Raw genomic sequence first — 26,370 nt, 5'->3', positions numbered from 1 at the left:
GGAAAATGATCTCCCTTTGGAAAATATTTGTCTTCTCGTTTTTTTTAAAGAAAGAAATAATATTGAAATAAGGTTCACCATTTTTAAGTATTTTATGTGAGTATACATTTCAGCATGTCTCATTTAGTTTCTTGATAAATTACGTGTTCTTTTATATTAACGAGTCAGAATTTCCTCTCATAATGTTTAAGGGTGTGTTGGGAATGCGTATTCACTCCGTGAGAACTACGTTCCAACGCAAGTCATGTCTAAACGATATCACGTGACATATCTCAACGACTTCTGGTTACGGTATCGCTCAATATGACACGGCTTACATAATTTTCATATATATTAATTACTTTGATTATATTTATTTGTGTCTTGACATGAACATGAATTCAGATTCCAAAAGTAATTGCACAGTTTGAACTTTTAGATTTTTAAAACAGGCGTCTGTTATTAAGAAAATAAAAGCATTTTGCTATTTTCAAGAATAAAACAATATACACTTTTTTTAAAAGCAATACTTACAGACAGTCAATGATCGATTAAAGGCAATGCCAGTTTTAATCTTAGAAATATATTTCTGCAACTGCTTTATCATTAACACACAATATTTATTTAATATCATGTTTCTCACTCTAACCGATGATGTTACTAACTCTAAACGCGACACAGGCAAGCGTTACTGACACTCATCGAAGTCTTGTGACTTAACGCATTACTTATATTTGAGTAAAACATACCAGCAAGTCTGTGACTGAAAATTAGATTTGTTCCAAGTGTGTAGGCCTAGTTTTTTCTTATCATTTAATGGTATCTCCGATATCTTTGTCCAGATGAAAGCAATATGTACGGGGTGGCACGAAGTTGAGTTATACTATTATATGCGCACACTTTAATTGTTATAAAGTCTGTAAAAAAATCTTTTGAAGCAGATGACGCAACTAAGCAACATAGCGCGACTTTAGGAAGAATGAATGCATAGTTCTCGATGCAATTCTAAAAATCTTTATTATTGTGTATTATTCATTATAGCAACGATATAAATTTTGTTCTTAGCGAGAGTGGAACTGACAATGTCCCAGTTAAAGAACTTAAAAACGTGATGACATCCATGAAACTGACGTCACAATTGACGACACGAAACTGGAACGTATATATGTATAGGTTATGAACTTTGTATGTGGATATATGCACTTGTTCTGAAGCGGTAATATTGCGCGACTTTAGGAAACTAAATGGAGAATAATTTTAGGTATGTAATAATGAAAAATATTGCACGATCGCGCGGTCCATTGAAACAAAAAGGAAAAAAAATAGGTGTGTAATAAGGAAAACATATTTCTTGCACACCGGACTGGCGTTTCCGTTGGTTTTACCTATGCCTGCAATACCCCTATTGCATTCTCGTGCTGGTTATGACAATTAGCGCTTCATGCAGTTATTATATATGGTATTCTATATATGAAGTAAGACAGTATCAGGTACCTTGAGACCTTCTCTTCGTCCTTTTTACATGTAATATATTTCTCGGTCTAAAATACGTTATTTTACGGAAAGAACATACCGTTACGCTACAAAGGATAAAACTAAAGTGAAACTTTGTTATTGTGCTTCACTGAAATGTTATAAGTTCGGTTTACGGACGTTAATTTCCTGCGCTGGGCGCACATACTGAGAGTACTGCAAATAAAGAATTTCTATTTGCTTTGAATTTATATTATTATATGTAAAATACCATATGCAACAAAGAAAAGATCTGCTAGAAACGCATAATTGTATACAATATGCAAGAAAAATTGCAGTCATGTGTTAAAGAATTGGATAGATATGTCCGTTCTGAGGGCACTTGTGTGCGAGTTAGTACTCAGGCTCCTAATTACATTCGCAGGTAATAACGATTATCCTGTGCGGACGAAATGAGCAATAGGCCTGCACATGACGACGAAAATATTTGTCACGAAATAGCCAATTTATTCGCAAAGTTCTGGAAGTAATGCTTCACGATCCTGATTATAGATACAATATTGATTACCGGCGTACGAATGTACGTACTATTTAATAAGTGTGAATGTAAAAGCTATTTTGAGACCATTTAGTAACAAAGAAGCGTTCTACGTCTCTATCAGATAATTAAAGATATTAAGGTTCGTCCTTGGTGCTTCTCGGACCATTATTCATACAAATCATATTATAAATCTGGCTGAATAGAAATTAACTCTAAAACAAGATCATTTAAAGGAATCTATTGCAACACATATCTTTTCACAAGAAATAAGTGAAAAATGTCAAACTACGCGGATTTTAATATAATCAAAAGATCAAATTAATTGTGAATTTTAAAAAAAGCAAAGGATTAAACAGAAAAGTAGCGAAATGATCACGAATGAATACTTGAATCGCTGCGAACATAATTGAAGGGAAGAAAAGAAAAGTTAATGAGACAGTTATATTCTGCTTTTAGAGGAAGGGCCGCAGTAAAATACAAATCTGTCTGAGATTAAAATAATGCTTATCTCTGCATGGCTTTTAAAGAAAGGAAAAGGGAGATTCAGTAAAACGACAAAGTAAAAGAGATTCGAGTTTCTGCACGACTTTTATTAACTAAGTTTGAAAAAGAAAAGTAAAAAGGTGATGCAATAGCTGCATAAGTTTGGCGTATCTTAGTAAATGCACAAGTTTCGTGAATTTAAAAAGAAAATCGGGGGATGAAAACAACGCGAAATAATGAAATTTTCAGGAAATGCGCCTGTTTAAAAAAACGAGGAAGAAAGACGTGCAGTAAAGTATAAAACAATAAAATTGTAATGTTATTCCAAGTATTAAAACCTTTCAGGTTCTCTGACCGCTTTTAATAAATATAAAATATAAAATGAAAAGCATAACATGTATACACTTTTTCAAAACTGAATGCATGAGTAGTGGTTCAGCAGAACACCACTATTGTGTAGGAACCACCAACAATGCTTACAACATTGCCATGGAATTTGAAATAAATGAAAGTAATTCTATAGCGAACACCTGAAGATACTTGTTTCTATTATAGTGCATAAACTTTACCTTTAAAGTTTCATGCTGAAGTTGTATGTGATTTTATGCATCCATTTCAAAGAATTTTACTCCAGCCTTCGTAAGACTATAACGTGTAAAATGATGACAACAAACACCTTTGTCATACTGATTAAATTTTTGTACCTTTCTCAGACGTACGCGTCATCCAGTCATTTATGAAAGTGTCACAAAAATGTTCTCGACGTAAAGATGAAATGAACATAAGAATTTTCTACAAGTTCAAATGGTAATTATGATATTGAGACTTTGTAACACTGTATGTGAGACGTCGTCACATATTGTCTGTAATCGTTGCGGACTTGCAGCATTTATGTAGCTTACATAAGTTTATTTGTAACTAGTTCGTTGTATCTTCCAAAATGCTGCAAATAGCTAATATATCTTCCACACATCAAACTCGTCTTTTGAATTAGGAAAAAAACGTGAAATCAATTGTTTATTGCACATAATAAATGAATTAACAGGGTCAGTTGGAGCGACACCGTAACTTCATCGTTGAGATATGTCACATTAAATCGATGAGACTTGACTTACGTTGGAACGTAGTTCTCCTGGAGTGGTATTAAGGAATATGATCACGTGATCGTTTTAGTTTTGACGCAATTTGCCATAGATTATAGTTATTAAATTGTTGCTCTTAAAATTGGATCGGGAACAAGAAATTGCAAAAAGTTCCGATTGATTTGATAATCAATTTTATCCTCTTATTCTTTTTAGATTTCTGATACGATATTATGTCATTGGAGTCAAACTCGAACAAATTGTACTGCATGCAAAAAAAGCATTTTTATCAGGAAATAAAATGATCTATATAGCCAGTTTTAATGAAATACGGACGTGTCATGTTATTTGCATTTTCCATCATTACAATAATTAAACCTACTTAAATTGCATATGTAATTTAACTTGGGAGTAATGCATGTTTATAATTAGAAACTGACATAAATAAACTGCTATTCTAGTACTTTTGAAACCCGGGAGGGTACTTATGGTTTGCCCCCCCCCCCCCCCGACTGTCCGTCCGTCCGCGAGTCAGTCACACAAAGTTGGAGTTAGCAATAACTTTGAAAGTACAAGTTATTTTTTTCATGAAACTTAGCTGTTGGATAGATGCTTGCTTGGCCACGTCAAATTTTGATCCTCATGACCAGAAATATAGGTCTAAGATTGAGTTGTTTAACGATGTTAAATTTAAGGATAACATGGTGTAATATGCCTCAATTTCACCAAAAGATAATTTTGGTTTTTCATGAGTTATCTCCCCTGAAAACTAGAAAAAAGAATGATTTTCTCCTTTTCCCTACGGGTAATTTTAGATTTCTTTTTTATATTTGTATCAGAATCATATAATGCAGCTTTCTACCGCAAAATTTTCTCGAAACTCAGGTTCAGATTCTCATAATCAAAGACATTATATATTTCCCATAGGCATCAATGTTAACTTAAATACCGATTATCTCTCTCTCTCTCTCTCTCTCCCCCCCCCCCCCCCACCCCCAATGATAAAATTTGAAAAATCTCTCGGTGAAAAGTTTTTAATTTTGAATGTCTCTAAAGTGACCAAATTTCATTTAAATATTACCATCCAAATACAAGATATGAAATATGGCTATTACAGCATGTTATCCTTAATTTCATTGCACTTTTAAATTGATCACTACATTCAAATACTCATACAGTACTCAAGTTGCCTGCCACACATATTTATACAACTGTCCAAGTTATATATCTTAACCAACTTCCTGTTGTCTGTATGCCTTCCCGTTGTCTGTTATCAACTTATCATGTACACATGTATACACTGCAATGAGGTTACGCCCTGAACAGGTTGCTTTATTACAACTTGGCTTTTATCCCGTCTGTTTCATGACACGTCTGCTATGATGATATAGTTATAAGCATTACAATTTACCGTGACATTTTAGTTCCGTTTCATAAAATGCATTCTGTAATAAAAAAAGTCTCAGTCTACAAATTAAAGTAATAATGCTGCCTAATTCAGACATAATTGTTTACCTTTATATTAGCTTGAATGACATATCTTAATTGCGTCGCAGTCTGTGAATATATCTAATATATGAGCCGTGCCATGTGAAAACCAACATAGTGGGTTTGCGACCAGCATGGATCCAGACCAGCCTGCGCATCCGCGCAGTCTGGTCAGGCTCCATGCTGTTCGCTTTTAAAGCCTATTGGAATTGGAGAAACTATTAGCGAACAGCATGGATCCTGACCAGACTGCGCGGATGCGCAGGCTGGTCTGGATCCATGCTGGTCGCAAAGCCACTATGTTGGTTTTCCCATGGCACGGCTCATCTAATATTTTAGTGTTATAAAACTGTCTTTATCTCTGGAACGTCTTGAACAGGCTGGCGCGTTCCTGTTCTTAGTAAGCACTGGAGTTACAAAATGTCAAGTCATATATTGTCAACATTTGCGGTCGCCTGCTTATGACTTGTTTGTAAATAATAAAAGTACTAAATTTTTAACATTTCTGTCGTCTTTGCTTGCTGCTAAAACCGAGCAGAATGATTAACTAAAATTTCAGCAGTTAGAATTAATTTCTGCTTGTAAAAGTTTCGACTCCTACCTAAAATTAAGTTACTACCTCATATAAGTGAGAGGAAACTGATTCTGTTTTGATATGCTTGGGTAGTGTAATAGTCATTGTTACAACACACTTTATGCTAGATTCTAGATTGTATGTCGTCGGTGTGTCATAATTGAATATTTAATACTTCATTGCAGATTAAAGCCAATGTTTCTCCTTTGTTGAACTGGTTTCGCATGTTCACATTTTTTTTATTTCATCGCACGAGTGATCTCAGGGGAGATTAGCGTCATACTCACCATGCTGATGAATAAATACATGTATTTGCTTCTTCTCTGTCTGCCCATTAGGCAACTAGAGGAATCTGACATTGTCAAACAAACAATTTCCAACGAGTCACTTATTGTCATGTTTATTATTACGACATGCGTTAAGTAATGCGATACCAATCAATGCAGACGACAGTTCAAATCAGTAAAGATGTTTCATCCTTTCTTTGCTTTCTCATGGGAAGCAATCTTAGGTTAACGCTTCATTAACAGAAAACGTTACGTAAATTACATTTTAAGATTTAATGCATTTGGTCAAATGATTAAGAAATTAGATGTTATGCAACAGAGACATTTGGTAATTATGGCCTGGCAACATCACTAATCAAGTAAAGGCGATATTAATGATATTAGAGAAAGAGGCGTTTTTTTCCAAAGAAACGTTAATACAGATTATGTTTTTATCGAATAATAAATAAATACAAAAGCTCTTTACATGTCATGGTAACAAGTAGTTAAAGTTTGCTGTTTTTGTTTTCACTCTATACATTGCGTTTCCATACTGCTGTGTTATTTGGCCAGGAACCAAACATGTTTTTGACTTGAAAAACATCGTGACTACGTTCAAATACCGTCACTATCTATTTTGTCATAGTTATTGAACAAGTACGGAGGAGAGAATGACCTTTCTGCAGAATAATTGGATACGTTATCAGAGATATAACAATTCCAGAAAAAGTTCATAACCAATCATTAATCATTTAAGGTTTCGAGCGAAAGTAAATCGACTGAAACTTGATAGAATATAAACCACAAAGTTATTACTTGACAAGCATGAGTCGCAAAGAACTGGCATTATAAGGAATAACTAACAAACTGCAGAAAAGATTTCATCTAATATGTTCCTTAGAGACTCCAGTAATTAGAAACAATGCAACATATCGCCAACAAGATTACTTTCTCTGAATTGTTAAATATTTATTTTCCACTTTGCTGAGTCATTCTTAAATGAAACGGTTTCAGTTACTTCTATGCATTTCATTTGGGTGAACTGTTTTTGCAAATGATTCTTGACAAAGTCAAAGGGGTTGGATTATGCCATTCGGTTTCTCGGGTTAGGAAAAGAACGCCGCATTATCACGGTAAAGGACTGATTCGATGCTTTCGCCGTTATTATTTAAAATATTAACTTAATTATACTATTTTATAAGATACCTTATCTTATCAGAAAATTTCTCTTTTTTGAATTCTGCCTCTATTACCCACTTGAAACACAAGCTGTAGACAATTTGGGAAAAATCTATTATATAGATAAGTTGCGGAAAAAGATGTCTGTACAACGTGACACAGAGAAATGCATAGTACCTGATATTGATTCTATTCGGCGTCATTTTTTTCACCTATGAGACGAGTATTCCAAACAAAATTCCACTGCGGGATAATTTTATCTACCATCGCTTGTATCACACTGGTCGCGGACTTCTTACTGCGTTGTTATGAAGCTAGTTGTTATGTCAACAGATAGAAATGCAGCTGCAGCAAACCTGCTTGCTCTAGCTCTAAAATTAAAGAACCAAAAGCACATACTCATAATAAAAGAACATTTTATTACGCTGTTGGTTAGTACTGTCAAACCCCATCTAGTGGTTTGCTACATTACGGGAAACAATGCATACTGTCTTCTTGTCATCAATGCTTTTAATATTTGGCAAAGGATACTAGTTAAACAGACTTGAAAATGCATGATATAACAGAATTTAATGTTAGGTAAAACTTGATTTTTGAATGTAAAATAGTTACATCGCGCAAAGGGATTTAAATCGTGTCAGATGTAAGGGTTCTATTTTAGCCTGGTTGGGGTTACAACTTTAGAATAATGCGATCTGAGTAAATGTTAAAAATTCGCAGTTTATAATAAACTATTCTTGGCATTTTAATAGCCAAACCTTTTTGCATAATCAATATTCTCTCTGTATGTATAAACTTATTACAGAACTAATGTATAATATTTCGGGAGACAGACACGTGTCTATTCGTAAGTTCTGTGTTTATAATGTACTTTCTACACCATTAATTTCATTATTGTCTACTAATAGATACATTGAGAGTAACTATGTATATAAGCTAGTTGCTGTATTAAAATCCCGTTGATTAATTATGCTTGCAATTAAACTTTCGTTCACCAGGGCACAAAGTGTCGTCCATCGTCCGTTTGTTTGTACGTTCACTATTTTCTTCGAATGGTAACTGCTCTGAAACTAATTGATGAAAGTTAATGAAACTTAGCATGGATATTCTTTGAGCAGTCCTCTTCCAGAACTGCTCAGACGGTTCAACTAAGTTGCATATAGGGGCCATCAAACTTTAAAACAGAAAATTTTTCAAATGAAGTTTTCTCATAAACTGCTGGTTCTAATTTTGAAATTATTTTATAGAAATGTTCTACTTGTGTGATTCCCAACCAGATGATTTGTCCAAAAAAAAAAAAACAGGAAAAAAAACATGCAAATGACCTTGGGAGATTCTGTGGTTGCATTATATGCTTCCGAATATTTTATGACTCGTAAAATCTTGATTACGCCCACGGAGAGATCTTATTGCCAGAAACTGATGGCCTGAATTTAAAATAACTTTATACAGATGTTGACTCGGAGACTCTTTTCGAACAGTGTTCAAATTATTTCGATTTGTCAGGAACACGACCATTTGAGCTAAAAATGGAAATATCTTCAAACATCACCTCCTCCTAAACTGCCCGTCCGATTTTAAAATAATTTGATAGAAAAGATGCTAAGTTGAGGCAGTACCAAAACTTTTTCAAATTATTCGAATTGTCTACATGTATATGGTAAAAACTTCGAAAATCTTGTTAGAAACAGCAGGCTCGATTTTGAAATAACTTCACAAAAATGACTCTATTGCATTCTATACTTCGGAAAGGATCTTCTTATAGATTTTAATTTCTACCAAGATTGTTCAAATGATTGTGATTCGTCATAACACTCACTTTTCCCTATATATGTGTATAGTGGAAACTGCCTGCCAAATTTGGAAATAATTTGACACATAATGTGTCTTGGGTGCCCATTTACAAGGAGTGCTGACATTATAACGATTCGTTGAAATATGACCACCAGAGCAAACTATAGAAAAAATCTTCTATCTACATCTGCTTCTAAACTACCTGTAAGATTTTAAAATAAGTTCACACGAATGTTTATTTGATTTCCGTCTATCTGAAATTTCCATATTATTTTTCTAAAAAAAAAAAGACCTGCAGGGGGGTCACTTTTCATATGTGTATATAGTAAAAACTTTGGAAATCTTCATGCCAGAAACTGCTGCCCTGATTAAAAAAGGCAAACAAATTCCTCAGGTGATTCTTTGCTAAAACAGTTCAAATTATATTCAAATTCGCCAAACAACACGGTCTTGTGAGCTGAAACTTGAACAATCTTAAAAAAAACATCTCTCAAACTGATGGTCCGAAATACGGAAATGTTTCTTGGGTCATTCCGACTGGTCAGAAAAATGGCCGCTAAAAGGGCGAGATCAATTTTCTTACATCTATATAGTGGAAGCTTTAAAACTATTCATGTTAAAATATGCTGACAACTCTTTAAAAAAATTACACAGAGAAAAAACTAGACAGGACTAACGGAAACAGTCAATGATATCCTAAAGAAGAAACAATTGTAACTAAGTGATTTTTTTGTTCATGCGAGTAAAGAAACGACAACATCCCGCACGCCCCAAAACGGAACTCTATTATACTGATACACAGCAGAAATACTGACCATCAATTCAGAGGACTAGCTTAAAGTATTGTTTTACATGATAAGGAATTAATAAATGAAAGGCGATATCTTTTAATTACTTTTCTAATTTTCTTGACCTACTCTTACCATCACATTAAAAAAAACTAGAATCTGAAATGCTCAATCGGCTACTAATTTGTTCATTATGGTTTTTGTTACATTCAAGAAGTATTATCTTGACACATGCCTCAATTGAAACATTATTTATGGATTATTAAATCATATGACATCTGTCGTTCCCCATACAGAAGAACATTGTTTATGACGTTCGTCGAAATCAGTCAGTTCTTTCTTTCAGTTTACAAGTTTTGAATCGGGTTAAGGTACATGTCATAAATTCTTTACGTGTTTTTTTTACTTTCCATTGCAAACAGGTATATTTTTTCATATTTAAAATATTTTGCATTTTAATTAACAAACTATCAAAAACAATGGTCTGTTATTACATTTTTCCGGTAGAAACAGAAAACAAATCTGTCGGCCAAGAATATTGCTTGAAGCTAAACCTGAGCAAAATGATAAATGCATTCTGTTGCGGAAATTAACCATACACATTGATTTCTGTTGGGAAAACAAAAAAGCTAATATTTCACATTACACAGTTTTGGCGAAAAGAGAATATCCCTTCCAGTACCTTTCTGATATGATCTTGAACTCAACACAAGGTAAACATTTAACTGTCCGTGTTCTTTTGTTTGTCAATATATCGGCCCACGTTTTGAACTCATGACTATTGTACACCAGAGGTAGACATCTGATGCAAACAACACCATATGCTATTGACATTAATATTTGCACTCATCACAAACATTAGGATATTTGAAATGTTATTGAATATGCATATTGTACCATTATCAAATAAACAATATTTAAGGTTATGTTGCATAACTTAATATAGATTTCTAATGGATGTTTTGAATCCATAAAGACAACATGCGTTGTCGGTTATTTTACATGGCAATGAAGATGTTTGGAAAGTTTAGTGTGTCATTTTTTTTTTCAAAAAAAAAAAAAAAAAAAAAAAAAAAAACGAAGAAAAAAAATAAAAACAAAAAACAACATAAACATGAAATAATACTTCTTTGATAAATATCGTGTGGTGATTTTCATTTTCACATACACAGTTAGCTGCTAAAATGATTTTATTACCGTAATTTCTTTTAAGTAAAAGTGAAGTTCTTCATCTATCATATCAAATATTGCAAGATATGACTTTCATAGACAAAATAATATATAAATCAATACAGTCAAAAACATATGTTAACAAGCACAGATGTACCTGTCATAAAGAAATAAAATATTTATAAGGAGTGAATAATAATTAACTTCAGGAAAAAATTCATCTAACATGTTTCCTTAGAGACTAAAATAATTATCCTTAGATAGAGAGCCAATTGACTGGCTGCAGGATACAGCTTAAGAGAGCTTATTGACAAGCCCGCCAATCAGGAATACAGCCAACAATAAGTAGTTTATAACTTGCGGAATTATTTAATATTAATTTTTCTGCAGGGCGTTTTCTGTAACAAAACCTATTCGTTTAAGTGTAGGTAATGCTACGGTAAAGGTCACATATTTGTGCATGTGAGCTATAAGCAGTGTGTTCACCAATGATTCTTGACAAAGTCTTCGAGTTGGATTATGCATTTCGGTTTCTTCGGTTAGGAAAGGGACACTGGATTATCACGGTAAGATAATTGTATCAGTAAGCTGGTCGTTAACTTTAACATCTATCCTATCGCACGCAATATTCTCGGTAAGCTCGCCGTTTACTTCTAATTTGTCAAATCTCATGGAAATGTCTAGTTAAGTTATCTTTAACATTTGTCAAATCTCATGCAAAAGTCTCAGCGAGACATAATTGTAAAATCTATAAATTTAAAGATATATTTGTTATTATACTTGTTACAATAAAACCGAATTGAAATAATATCCATAATAATAACTGTCAAACTGATAAGCCAGGTACCAAGACGTACATACATAACACAATGTAGATAAATACATTTACGTAATACCAGATTTGGCAATTACATTGACATTGTTGACACTTTCATCAAAGAAATATATAAATTGGTAATATGAGTACCATACTTTCAAATTATTATACAATTATATAATTTTATAAATAATTACAGAAAGATTCATCGTTTTATCCTGAAGATGAAAATGATATGGAGCATATTATCATCAAATTGAATAAGTAACACTGAATGAGATTCAATGCCATCAGGTTACCAAGTTCAATGAGATCATAATTATAATCGTATCTGTGTTTTAATCAAATAGATTTTAGACGGAATACATTTTATTCAAAATGAAAGGAATGTCATAGCGTACAAGTTATAGATAAGTTACAGTCACTTATCTTCCAGGTATAGTAATATATTCCTACAAGATGAAAGAAAATTAGGAAAATAAGACTAATCAGGTGCCTTGATCTTCAGGTTCTAAACAGAATATTGTGATATTTAAATTTTGATAATTATTAGTTGTTTTTTCTTTACAAGAACGATTTACTTTGGATGATGTAGAGAATTCCTTACTAAATTTACCTGCAAACTTTCGTTTCGTACAATATCTTCCAACTTTATCTGACTACAAGATTTTATATGTAGGTCATGCTTTAACACAAAGTTCTAAAGATCTTGAACTCTACGGTAGGGGTTTTTTTTTCAACTGACCATTCCAAGGCGGTGCCGCACTGTTTCTTTGTTGGTATTCTTTGTATTTTTTAATGTATTTTCTGTATATTTCCATAATGCACACGTACATACACTGCTACAGGGGTTCTGTATGAGCGTTCTGCGTTCGTTCAGCGTGACTGTTGAGTCTTTATCATTGGTATTTTTACATATGATGCCTTTTGTTAGCAATATGTGTAAGGGACTAGACTGGCGGCGGTGGATTTTGTAAACACTGTTCATGACGGAGATGTCAAACTTGGGTTTATGAACCAGTTAAAAATCTTCAGTGTTGTAATTGCCCCTTTATGTGGTTATTTTGTAGTTCTTGATGTCTATGTGTTTTGCTTTGTCTAATTACATTTGGGTAATTTTATACATGCCTAAAAGCTGTTGACAGTATATGGTTTTGATTTGGTGAGGTTGTGTTCTTGGAGCATGGTTGTTCCTATTTGAGCTTTGTTTAAAAAATAGGAACCGACCTGGGATGTGGGCGCCAAAACGATATAAGAAATAGATAACTTACTTAAGATATAATTTCATATGTAGAAAGATACACTTTTGTGTGTACTGACGATGGTAAGACTATTTTTGAAATTCGAAGGAGTCTGCTTTTAATGTAATTGTGAATTGTCAATATCTGAGACGTAATTATTACTCCAGAATGTTTAAAAAAAGTTTTAATGGAGGCAAAGATATGTAAAGGAGGTAAATATCTGTTAAAGAATGCATTCATTCACAGATGTTTTCAGCTCTTTTTTTGAAAAAGAATTTAGCGATAAGGATTGTTGACAGTTATTGTTTTGGATTAATAGTATTTATCATTTGACAAGTACCGTTTGACAGTCAATATTTGACATTTAACATTTGACAAACAGTTTTTGCATCTAGTATTTATCAATTAGCAGGGCGCACAGGACTTCTTTAGAAAACAGTTCTTTTTTGAAATACTGAAATGTAATAAAAAGGCAATACCTTCTATATCTAGTTCTTAAAATGTGTGTCTCCTGAAGTGAGACATTTCAACGGATTTCACTTGGCTTCAGAATTACTTGAGGAACAATAACACAAAAAAAACCAACATGTCATTCACCACGGTGTATGTTATTCAGTATATTTGTCTAATTAAAAAATGCTTGAATACAAACGTAGTTGGAAAAATCCATATATCCACAGGAAAAACAAAATTATAACACAAGCTGACACCCCATTATGCACAGTTACATACTGCTAGTTACGATCAAATACACATCATTTGGTATTGTTGCTTCCATTTGGAATGCTAACTTGTTAATGCAGACTTCAATTAGACCAGATCTGAAATAATTTTAGCAGTAGCGCAAATGGAAACTGTTCCAGAAATTTAGAACTGATTTCGGGCTGCTTGGGAATTGGAAAGCGCGATATGATTTGAAACACAAAGCCAACATTACCAGGTTCAATGAAATGATTACAATTACTGTTTGATGTTTTAATCCCCCAAAGTGTTCCACAGAGTGTTAGCTTTAAAACTGTATCCGTACTTTAAAATATGACGAATGTGTATGGAAGAGGATAAGTGTCAGGTGTGTGCTGTTTCTTAATTCGAAATTGAGAAAAACTTACTCGAAATCACGACTTAATATCTCGGAATTTTCAGATATGCAACTCGAAATATTGACTTGTTACCTCGGAATTTCGGCTTGCATATCTCAAACTTTATTACGTAACTCGAAATGCCGACATAGTGTCTTGCTTACTTAATTTGAACGGCCGTCCAAATATCAAAGGAAAATTGTTAATGAATAAAACTCTGAAATAATGTGTCAAGTGGAAACATCAACTATATTTCATATATGGTACTTTTATTAGGGACACAGCCTGTTGGGACTTAAGCAAGGGTGAAAACGCAACATAGAATTTACGCATATTTAAAATTACCCTAGCTATCCTACATCCATGTATGACTGCTCTGGAGTTACTCCAGATTGTAAACTGAAGCAAAGTAATATATGTCCATATGTAGTATGGGTATACATGTATATTCCGGCCATAGGGGCTCGACCCAGGTCAAAACTCTGCCAGATATGGTCAGAATAGTTTGAATACTACTCATTAACCTTGTATGACCTCCACTCTCTGCTTAGGTAACCGTTCTTGGTCTCTTACGGTAGCTAACGTTCGTGTATTGTTTGGATACATTTCCTTGTCCTTGCAAAAGAGGCACAAAACAGGTCGAAAATATGGTTAAAATAGTTATAATTTTAAGTGGGAACACTACCTGGTAATCTTCTATAATACTCGAGTTACCCAAGGTACAGAATTTTGGCGAGGACCTATACGTCAACGTCCATATATGACAATTAGTAAACTGAAAATAACATGCACCTCGCATTAAGACTCTACCTTACTATATATTGTATATCAACAGAACATTTGCTACATTTTCCAAAATGAAAAACAACGAAAAGAAGGCGGATCCGTGTTGACTCTTTGAAAATATTGATGCTTTTTATCGCGTGTTTACGTACTATTTTTATTATTTTTTACATCTTAGTATTTAGATATTAAACAGGTATAATTATTAACTTTATTTGCATAATCTTAGTGCAAGCTGACACCGTTACCGGTGGAAAGTAAAGTAAATTGATCAATAGAAGGATTGGATCTCACAATCGGTCTAACTTGTCAAGATACATATGTTCATCTACATTGCCATTTTTATAGCTTTTTATATATTTTGCCTAATCCAGTTATTATGTGTATACATTGAATCAAATACACTTTTTTGATTAAGTTTATATTACTGCTGAGTGTTTATCGACATTAGATTATACCATAGCTAATACATATTCATATTATCCGCCAGCACTCATAAAGTATAAATCGCATGTTAATACAGTAAAATATCTAAATGTGGATTTATTATGACCTGCCTAAGTTAAAAAACATGCCATATGACACATGTCTTATTCTATTCAATTATATATTGTTTGTGACTTTTATTGAAATGAACTGAAATATTAACAATGTTTCCAGTTGCAGTTTAGTTAAACTAAAATCAGGTAGGTTCATAAACTTTTCCCAAGGGAACAATATCCTATGGGATTCCCACAGGAATTCTTTCCCATGGGAAAACTAAACTATCTTTTTTTAAACAAATAAACTAGCCAGTGCCATAAAAGTTTTTTTATGAAACAGCTATGATGTTTTTCAAATAGTTTATATAAAAGTAAAAAAAGTAAGGTTTCCTATTCCCATGGAGTTTAATTTTCCATAGGAAAACGTTCCCAAAAAGTTTCCCATGGGAAATGACCGTTTCCCATAGGAAATCGGCCATTTCCCATGGGAAACAGAATATTATAATTGCAAAATCTATTAAAATAATAAGACTAGAATGATGAAAGTTGTTGGTTGCTATATGGAAGATATGGGCTATCATTCAGTACCATTTTAAAGTTCAAAGCCTTTGTAGAAGTACTTGACGATTTTGCCAATTATTGTCCGTGGCAAATTAAAATTGGCGGCCATTAAAAACTGTCTTACGTTTTGTCTTGTACTTCAGAACGGAACAATGTTGTTCACCTTAAATGTAAAATTTAGAATACCTTATTGTAAATAAAGTCAGATGAATAAAGTTTACTGAATTGCTTTGGTTAAGATAGCAATACCTGTGCATCTATGTAAGCCATGTACCAATGTCAGTTGACAATGTCATGCATGCATTGGACGTTTCAACATTATGACGGTCTTGGATGTCTTTTACCATTCACTGTCCTGTAAGGATAATGTCAAGGCAGTGGATATGTAGAAAACGCAGTTTGTCGTCATTTCCTTATATTTGCAGATGCAATTTCTGCAGTGCTCACCATAATTTCAATAATTTGCATTAAAAAATACTCGCAGGTAGCGGAATGGTAGGTGTGCACGGTGCAGACATTATTTATATCAACTTTATTGTCTAAAGCGCTATTTCTGTTTGCATAAATGACATTTCGCATAAATTTGTTAAAGCTTAAAACACATTTTATTGCAAAACCACGAATTTATTAATATTTTAAAACAATAGACAGGACATGTCTGGTTTTAATTCAAATGCAAAAAAAAAAAATGCATTTTTCAACATTAAAATTATTACATCTGTAGAGTGTGTAATCGATCAATTAGCAATTTTAGTCAGACACGCAATTATATCTGAGATTTCATTAATTTACAGTGTGCTCTTCAGATGACATCTGAAAAGCATTCGTTGGAGCAAAACTTATAGAATTATAGAATAAATTTGTACAAAATCTGGACAATACTTGATAAACAAAAGTAACATTAAGAATTTTGCAGTTAAACGCAAAAGCTAAGGTCTAAATGTTACCAAAATGGTTTTAACCTAATAAGGAAAATTGAACTAATGATATAATACGGTAAAAAGTCATCTATTAGATGTTAAATAGCGCACCGTTGCATTACGAAAGCGTGTTTACCAGTGAGTTGTAATGGATCAATACAGAATAAGAGCAGGTATACATGTTTCTGATGAATGAATTGGAGATTAGTTTGATAAGAATGGTGTGTTAGAATACTACAAGTTGTATAATCCTCAGGAAGTGGTAGGGAAAGGTAACATCTGTGACACTGGAATAAATAAAACTATAGATCCAAGGTAGGTCGTTCTTGTAATTTTTGATGGCTGTATAATTATTATGTCAATGGTGTTTTTCTTTTTTTTTTAATGAAATGCCAAAGCAAAAAGGTATATTAACGATTCCAGTTTGATCAATAGATATGCATACCGTCATTTCTGTCGGAACATGTGTATGCGCCATTGTATAATTAAATTGTTAAAGTTTTCTAAATAGGTTGAAGTCACTGAAAAGGTAGTTCATTAGTTTTAGACATACTGTTAAATGTACAAAGTGTATATAACTTTAATTGTAACTTAAAGAAAATAAAAGGTGCCTCCGTTGCCGAGTGGTTACGGTCGCTGACTTCAAATCACTTGCCTCTCATCGATGTGGGTTCGAGCCTCGCTTGTGGCGTTGAATTCTTCATGTGAGGAAGCTATCCAGCTGGCTTACGAAAGGCTGGTGGTTCTGGAAAGTCGCCATATGACCTAAAATTGTGTCGATGTGACATTTAACCCAACAAAACAAACATAGAAAATAGAACATCACAGATATTTATTCTTCACTAATGACTTGCAAATAAAAGATATAAAGGACATACACATCGATCTTGTACTGTATTAACCTTATACTAAACCTTAGGTGTTACAAGTGCGTTTATATCACAAAATATTGTTTATGAAATATGGAATGTTTTGAGGCTTTGTTGCCAGTGATAAAATGACTTAAAATTGATTACTGCTTCAATATAATGAAAGTTTACTATAAAATACAGTGTAATTATTAATTATCAAATTATCAAAATTGAAGATAAACTAAATTATTATTTCTAATTTTGGAATATTCTCAGTTAAAAATACAACATGTATGTAAAAATGTAAAAAAAAAATAAATACGCACACAAAAGAATATTCAGAAAGTACATTCCGGAGCGTTAAGGATAATTTATCAGTCTTAGAGTGAAGCAGACCGGCCGGATCATTCTTTTCATTTTTGAAATTGGGAATTTTATTTAAGCTATTGGTGATGAAATACTAGTTAATCTTATTTTGTCTTGAACAAATAAGATATACAAATAATAAAAATTATTGGCATAAAGTCTACATTCACGCCCACATTCAAGGTATTAAACGAAAATTTTCCCTTCTTTTGAAAGAATGTCCGTAATTGCAGAAATACGGTATGCTAGAAAAGTGTATGTCCTTTTTGCATTGACTTGAACCTACTTTAAGAGGGCCATTTATCAAAATTAATTAAGCATTTGTTTTCTGAACTTTTATGGAATTATCTACAGAACTTTTTTTTTATATTTATTCAGCATGTAGAGTTATAAAGTGTATGGATACGTATTCACGTACCAAAACAGTTGCAATCAAATCTCAGGTCATAAACAGTACAGATATATTGCAAAATTGTTGCTTAAACGCGGTTGACCAGATGTTGTTAAGTAAATGGAAGCAAATGTTTGTTAAAAGGTAAAAGTCTACGGAAGTGGCAAATTTATTATTCAATTTGACGGATGCTAATGCATTTACTTGCTTGCCTTAAAGTTAAAATGATGTGAACTACACTGTTACCATTACAGGTGTACGTTTTGTGTTTTTGATACTTCGTTAGGTCTCTACCTTTATTTCAACAGAGGGACGTATAATTCTCCACGTCCGTCAGTTCGTTAGTCCGTCACAAAATTAAGAAGAACGTACAAGACATTTTTTTCATGAGACTTTATACAAAGATAAATGGCAATTTAGACAATAGTCTGCGTATGTGCCAGAATATGTAGAGAAACATTTCACGTGGTTCAATAGTGTGCCTGTTGATTTGCCCGTCTCTTTGTCTGCCTGTCTGTTTGATAGCTATGTAAGATGTATTTTGATAACATCAAATTAAATCTGCTGTAACAACAAAAATTGTACATGTATAATATTACAATTGCAAGTTCTGGTATTGGACGTATCATGCTGATTCCTATGGAAAGTGTTTCTCTAAATACTTACTCAAATGTATACTCTTCTTTGAAGAGTGAGTGAGTTGGGTTTTACGGCGAATCGACACAAAATGGTCATATATCGCCGATTTTTGAAGAAGGTAGCAGAAGGTAGCAATTATTCAGCAGTTAGAATTAAGCAACATTTTGTAACTAAAAATACACCTGCACGTTTATTTCACGTAAGAGTCGTAGAGTTCTCCAGGAGGCTCTGATTTTCAAATTAAAATTTGACAAGCTAGATGATAAAGATGTTTCTGTACACTGCTCCGTTGATTGTTAATAGTACTTTCATTATTTCATTGAAAGTGTATTGTGTTTATTAGTTTTTCATACGTTAGAGATAGAAAAATTCTGCCTATCACGGATATCGCTTGCAGCTAAATGTGAGCAAAAATGATAAATGCATTCTGTTGCGATAATTAAGCATACAAAATTGATTTCTAATGGGAAAACATATGGCTTTTAATTCACCTAACACATACCTTTTTTGCGAAGAGAGAATATCTCTTCCAGTAATTTTGCCCAAACGTTAACCTAAATCCTGACAAAATTTGACTTTTCATGGGTTTCCTATGTTAGTATATCGATCTTTTTAATTTAATGAAATCTGTGAGTAGATGCTTTGGAAGAAGCGTAGAACGCAACCAAGAAAAATTATTGCAGAGTCGGTTTGACTGATTCTGTTCTTGAAAGGTAATGAAATGTGCAACGTGTCCAAAGCAGAATTCTATTAAAGCCAATTTGAACATTCTCCATGGTCCCAAAGAACCATAAAAAATAACAACACTGAATTTACTAAGCCACGCTTTCAATATTTAACTGGTTTTCTTGGTTTTTGGCTATTCTGTACAAATCGATTTATTTATTTATTTGGGTTTTACGGCGCACCAACACATTATAGGTTATATGGCGCCAAACAGGACTACAAATTTTGGTTCCACATCTCATTTACATCGAAATAAAAACATGAGGTATGGAATCAAAATTTGTACAAATCGAATATATTGAAATGAATACATCGCCATATGCTAACAAAATAATATTTGTATTCAAACATTCTTCATATTTGGTCAAACAAATGTTAGATTAATTGAAATAATATTGAAAATTCTTATTGAGACATTACAACGTAAACAATATTATAGACATAACATACTATAGATTATATTGTACACGTTTTATACTCATTAAAACAATTTGCGTTATGTTACACGATGTCGTTTTTTTTTCATGACGATTATTAAGCTGGGGAATGTTTGTGCCCAGGCTAAATCAAAGTTAATGCTTTACTGACGATTCTAACGCGGCTCGATTTTTATGTCAGTTAAGCAAGGAAGCAGGACATGCATTGTATATTTAAGAAATAATATATAGAAAAACCGTGTTTTAATGTTATTAATACACGAAAAGAGGTTATACGTCCGCGGAATAATTTCACGAGGGCGTAGCCAGAGTGAGTTATTCAGGCGAAGTATAATCGATTTTGAGTGTATCAATTTAAGTTTTAATGTTTAATGATCAGATTAACAATGCCTTCATCTGATTAACCATAGTTTTTAATGTAACTGGACATGAAACATAAACAGTACCAGGAGATGCTGCTTGATTACCTATAAACAGTACCTCTAAACACAGCACATGTTGAATAACAAGTTTTTATATTTTAGGTTTAATGTCTATTTTCTCTAGATCCTTTAGCTTAAAGAATAAGGTTTTATTTTGTGGAATTTATTACTTAGGACCAAATACTGTACAGGCAATCTTGTAATCTTATCAGTTCCGTATTTAGAAATCATAGATAAACGAAACCGATTTCAACTAAACCATTCCATACAGATCAATGAAATAAAGTTGTGAATACCGATATCTATACTTACTTTTAAAAAGATTGAACGGATCATTCTTTCAATAGACCTGACATCAGTAAACAAACTTGCTACATGTTTGTTTGTTTTTTATAAAATGAACAAGTTCCTGACATCTGTCACACATAGCCAGATTTCAAGGTTTTATGGCATTTTCAGAAAGGGCGTCACTGCGGCAATTTCATCTGAAATAGCTTTTAACCAGTTCTCCTAGTTAGAGCTAGAGCTTATTTTTGTCCTGTACTATCATTTTGTGGTCAAATCTGAAAGCAAATAACATATTGACACTGTTAAATGTACGTAGCTATAAATGGGCAAAATTTAGGCTATAAAGATGAATTAAAAATACTTCCGAAACAATGGAAATGCGATTGTTTTAAACATTTCTTTTGCAGCAAAATTGCAACGAAATACTCATTTTCTATCAAAATATGCTCAAAATGGCCCATTTAGACCAATATGCACAAATCTCAAATTTTACTAATGTTGTTATAAGAAAAACTGCTTTTCTTTAATAGTGTCACTTCATTTATATAGTAATGGTCAGTACATAGACTTACCAAGTCTGTTGAGATCAAATAATCTGTAATAATGTTAATTTCTTTCTTCATACTGACACTGATATTTTCTCAAAAAAAATATTTTCTTTCTAAGCTCATCTCAACACGATAGAGTCAGAGGTAAGAGATATTGTAAAATTTTCAAGAAAGTGCTATTAAAGAGGATTTTATAGTAAAGATATTTGTTTTGAAGGACTCTAACGACTGATGCCAATCTAGTCAGTACCTTAACTGCATGAAACCAGGTTTCAGCTTGATAAAATGAGTTTTCAAGGTTTCATGGCATGTCACTGCGACAGATTCTATCATTTTATACTCGAACTTATAAGCAAATAACACATATAAACTGATAAATGTACATGGTCTCAATTCTGACAGCTATAAATGGGCAAAATTCATGTTTTGAAAAACAAATACATTCAAAACAGTGAAAATATGATTTGTTTTGTTTTTGCTTTTTATTTTATTTTTTTTTGCTGCAATCTGGCAGTGAAAAAAAAAAAAAAAAAAAAAAAAAAAAAAAAAATATATATATATATATATATATATAAATCCCAGTTTTTGCCAATAAATACAGTAGAAAATAAATTTGAAAAATAAAATCATTAAAAGAATGAACTGGCCCTATGTTTATAAATGTCCTTTGAACCACAAAAAATCACCAAGAAATGTAGGGGTCATGTATCTTTTAAGAGAGTTTTTTGTATGACAGGTCAACGCTGTGGAACATTTTTCAGACTGACAACTAAAATGTGGGTATGAACATAAGTTTAATAAGGTTTGTTTACATTTCTAAAAATGCAAAAGTCTCTTTAAAATGCTACCAGAATGGCAAGTATAGGCCCAATATGAAATTAAGACATAAGACATGAAAATGCCATTTAAACTGATTTTTTCCTTTCGCCATTATCTAATAACCCGGAGGTGCTGCTTGATTACCTATTTGATAGTTGTATACCTTAATTAGAAAAAGTCAAGAATATTAAGGATTTATTGGTCAGAAATCCTGCATCCAGTATAAATAATTTCATATTGGGCCTTTAATGTCTTCAAATTGCATAAATATGAACTTGCACTCTTCAGGTTCATTTTTAGGCTTTACAATATTCATTGATTGCACATAGCAAAACAAATGTATTAAGTTTGATACTTTATAAATAATTGTGCCGTGCCATGGGAAAACCAACATAGTAGGTGTGCGACCAGCATGGATCTAGACCAGCCTGCGCATCCGCGCAGTCTGGTCAGGCTCCATGCTGTTCGCTTTTAAAGCCTATTGGAATTGGAGAAACTGCTAGCGGACAGCATGGATCCTGACCAGACTGCGCGGATGCGCAGGCTGGTCTGGATCCATGCTGGTCGCACACCCACTATGTTGGTTTTCCCATGGCACGGCTCAACTGTGCTTTATAACATTTGTCTCGTTCAGTACAATTACTATATTGTTTATGACTTTTATTGAAATACACCGCTTCGAGCTTAACAATGTCAGGAGACACATAAAGTATGTCCTCCTTTTTGTCATATACGGTACATTTTTTTGTAAAAATAAAAATTAACGTTTTAATTTTGTACTTAAATCAAACTACATTTCGTATTTGTAACAGGTGCATTTTGCATCCTAAATAGATGGATAGGGTAAAAATGTGCCTGAGCATTCATGTCAACTTCTATCAAAGGCAGTTAATACATCACAGGCCGCCATGAAAAACTGATTGTTTCACTAATAGTTTTCAAATGAAATATATTTCTTGTTTTATCGGAGTTTAAATCTATGCGTATATACTCTAATTTTCGATGCATTATATATTAGAGTAAAAAGAAATATAACGCACGTGAAAGTATGAACATATAATTTTTAATCTCTTGCTTTACGAAATTCTTTTTTTTTCTCTTATTCATTTGGTTTAAATATTACACATAAATTACGAATATGAACTGAACATTTTATTACTGAACTTTGTTAAGGAAGGGCCGTCATTAATGTTGGTAAAACTTGTTGTCCGACCCATTTGCTTTAAACAAATTACATGTTCCTGATCCCATATTTATTCTACCGTGTCCTTATTATGTTTTCAAAAGCAATAACATATGATTAAATCAAAGTATGAAACTTGGTAAATCAATTAATTTAAGTGTCTGCGAGGTCTCTTTTCGAATCAGTTATTTTGTGTCAATTGCTTCCAGCTATTTGTCCACATCATCTGTTCACGTAGAATCGATTTCTGTTAATATCTCAGTAGTGGTGAATGGTCCTGCAATTCCTTTGCATGACTACATACAATATTATATAACAATTTTATTGGAAATTCTATTGGACGGTAGTAAACAAAATAAAAGGCTATTGTACAGTAAGTATTTTCTGCATTGTGGTAAGGAACAGACACTAGGAATTTAAATAAAAATGATTACACATGTTAAAATACGAAAGAAAGTAAATAATTTATAACGTTTTGGCGTATGGAATTGTCTAGGTAAGACTTGATCTCTAGCATATCTTACCAGTCACCGCTTATTGAACTGACTTGTCTGCGAGATATAGCGAGGAAGTGGTACGCAAAGATACTGTAGAAAATGCAGTTCCTGGTCATGTCCTAACATGAGCAAATTAAATGCGGTCCTCGCCACATTTGCAATTTGTTCCAAAGAATGTTAAGGTTGCAGTGTGCAGACAATATTTATATCAATTTAATGGTCTTAACCACACTTTCCGTTTGCATAAAGGCTTTTCACATACATTTGTTCAGTCTTAAAGCACATTATATTGAAAAACCACGAATTTATTCATTTCAGTATTTTTAAAACAATCACCAAGACGTGTCCAAGTTTATTTCGGATGTGAATAATGCATTTTTTCAGATTCAAAACTATTACATCTTAAACCATTAAATAACAATGAGTAATCGATCAATTAGCAATTTACTTTAAGTCAGACGCGCAATTATATCTGAAGATTTCATTAATTTACAGTGCGCTCCACAGATCATATCGCAAAGAGCATTCTATGAAGAAATGCCCGATAGAGATCCAAAATAAATTTGCACACAACGAGACACTACTAGACAAACAAACTAACGTTAACAATTTTGCGGTTAAAAGCAAAAACTAAGGGAATGAGTGTTATCTACGGGGTTTTAACCTAAGAAGGAAAATTGAATTTAATGGTATGACATGGTGAATAGTCGTCTATAAGACGTTGTTTGTGTTGGTGAACAACACTGCATTGCATTACGAAAGCATGTTTACGACTGAGTTGTAATGGATCAATACAGATACATGTTTTTGATGAATGAATTGGAGATTAGTTTGATAAGAATGGTGTGTTAGAAAAGTACAAGTTGTAATATCCCCAGGAAGGGCAAGGTAACATCTGTGACACTGGAGTTAAAAAACATAAATCCAAGGTAGGTTGCTCTAGTAGTTGTTATGACTTTGTACATATAATGATAATATATTTGCTGTGATAAAATCCATGATTCCGGTTTTACATAGTGTTATTTATTTCGTCACACGTACGGACGCTAGCACGCACGCACTGTTCTAAATTGTTCATACTCATTTTAAGAAGGTAAAAGTCACAGACTGATTGCTTGGCTATGTTCAGGTATTTTATGTATGCTTACTGCATACAATATAAAGAATTGGAGGAACGATTCTGATAGAATATGTAAATGCTTCTTTCAAATAGAACACTTGGAGATAATACATAACCATACACATTGGCCGTGTATTGAATGACATGCTTTACTTGTCTTTAGTGTGTTTCTTTTAAAATCTTGATCGAACAACATGCGCTCAGCCAGCACAAGGACCGAAAGCGTAGTTATTGCAAAGAAAACAATTAATGACCATTGTGGAAAGTTTCGAAACCTCACTATAGTAAGAGGAATGAAAACTGATCTTAATATCTTACAAAGTTATTGATTTTACAAAACAAAAGTATGACATAATACATACGAATTATCTAATTCATAAATATTTTCAATAGAGTAGACATGCAAAAATGTAACAAAATACATATAAAAATTCCTACATTCCGGAGTATTGACGGATAACTTGTCATTCTTTAAGTTAAACAAACATGATCAATGTTTTTTTCAATGCGCAGTTTTATTGAAGCTACTGGTGATAAAGTACTAGTTAATCAAACAAATACTGCATATTTTTTGCGAAGAACAAATAAGATATGCAAGCAATAAAGTTTATTGGTATAAAGTCTACATTCTCTCCCACGTTCCAGATAAAGAGTAGAAACATGCTAAATTTTTTGAAGTTCACACTTTTAAATAAATGAGTTTATTTGTTGACTATAGATTAATTAAAATAATATTTTCAGATATCTAAGAACATTTTTTTGATCATTTGTCCCATTTTCCGTAAAAGTTACATTGTTCTCAGAATTTATTGCGCGTTAGGTTATGTCCATTTTGCATAAGACTAGTACCAAAATATTGAACTGCTAATAACCAAGTGTTTTGGGAAGAAACTTTTTCATACAATCAAAAGATCTCATGAGATTCTTAAGACAGTTTATGATGTATTTAGGTGATTTTAATATGATCTATATGAAACATACTTGTCTGGTAGGAACCAGTCGGCTTTTGTAGATGAATAAGTATCAAGTAAAATCTTTGCAACAATGCTGTTTAAATGCGATTGACCTTATTTTACGGTGAAAATGGAAAGGTAAGTGTTATACCTGTCACCTGGAAGTAAGGTGAACGGAAGTGAAGGTCATTGATAAGCTCCGCATGACAAATTTATCATTCTATTTGACGGATGCTAATGCCCTAGCTTGATTTCCTGTTTACATACAAGTGGTTACAACGTTCATTGATACCGTTATACACAGGTGTGACTTTAAATGAATTATATACTAGTAATTGATATTATTAACATTAAACTGGTAAAATGCCTGTACTAAATAATTGTACGATGCGACATGCAAATACAAGAATATTATAAAACAAAGCTGTTA

The 26,370-nt window shown here is 32.8% G+C and overlaps 1 protein-coding gene across 3 annotated transcripts in view; it reads left to right on the top strand.

Moving 5' to 3' along the window:
• LOC123549584 (uncharacterized) overlaps nt 1-26,370 on the top strand; it is an 80,611-nt gene that overhangs the window by 14,926 nt on the left and 39,315 nt on the right. Inside the window, exon 1 of one of the 3 annotated variants that reach the window (XM_053545189.1) lies at nt 16,881-17,015. The exons of 1 other annotated variant lie outside the window; for it this stretch is intronic. The gene's annotated coding sequence lies outside the window, so the exon portion shown is untranslated. Of the gene's footprint in view, nt 1-16,880; nt 17,016-24,465; nt 24,797-26,370 lie in introns of those variants that run through there. One more of the 3 variants, XM_053545187.1, reaches the window with a different exon arrangement.

The sequence above is a fragment of the Mercenaria mercenaria genome, chromosome 6 (genome assembly GCF_021730395.1).
Source record: "Mercenaria mercenaria strain notata chromosome 6, MADL_Memer_1, whole genome shotgun sequence".
Lineage (NCBI taxonomy): Eukaryota > Metazoa > Mollusca > Bivalvia > Venerida > Veneridae > Mercenaria > Mercenaria mercenaria.
This window is presented reverse-complemented; position numbering and strand designations above follow the sequence as displayed.